Source organism: Limulus polyphemus, unplaced genomic scaffold, assembly GCF_000517525.1.
Source record: "Limulus polyphemus unplaced genomic scaffold, Limulus_polyphemus-2.1.2 Scaffold1136, whole genome shotgun sequence".
Taxonomy (NCBI): domain Eukaryota; kingdom Metazoa; phylum Arthropoda; class Merostomata; order Xiphosura; family Limulidae; genus Limulus; species Limulus polyphemus.
Window position 1 is genome coordinate 86191 of NW_013666746.1, and position 670 is coordinate 86860.

Below are 670 nucleotides of genomic sequence, written 5' to 3' on the forward strand. Positions count from 1 at the left end.
GTAGCCCAAGAGTTGGCGGTGGTGGTGATGTCTAGCTGCCTTCCCTCTAGTCTTACACTGCTGAATTTGGGACGTCTAGCGCAGATAGCCCTCGTGTAGCTTTGCGCGAAATTCAAAACAAACAAACAAACATGTTTATTATTATTATTATATGAAGTTTTATTTTATTCTGCCACTTGAGAAACTGGCATATCCTGACGATTCTTTCATAAAGCACAGAACAGATGTTTTAGATCAATGTTTATGGGTGATGTAGGTAATGTTTTGATTCAAGAATTGTACGTACTTCCGCCTTCTAGTTGCTGAAACTCCACACTGTCTTGCTGCACTTCCGGTAGAGTGTCTTAAGTACTGTTGCTAGGTGCGGCGGGCCTGAAGAAGGTGCTTCAACAGTTTGATCACTTTTTAATCAACATCACTAATTTAGTAATACATAGGTTACTAAAAAAAATGATGTATTGGCTTCTTTAATGTACTTACATAAAACATCTGTTTAATAAGCATTAAATTATAATCTTTTCTTGGCATTATGAGGTTTTAATAAAAAATTAGGAAATTTACAGTATACCTTTTAATAACTTTCTGATAAACATTGTTATAGTTAGCGGGAGTTTCTTGTGGTATCTTAAGAAATAATTTAACTTTAACTGACTCAGTGGCAGATGAGGTT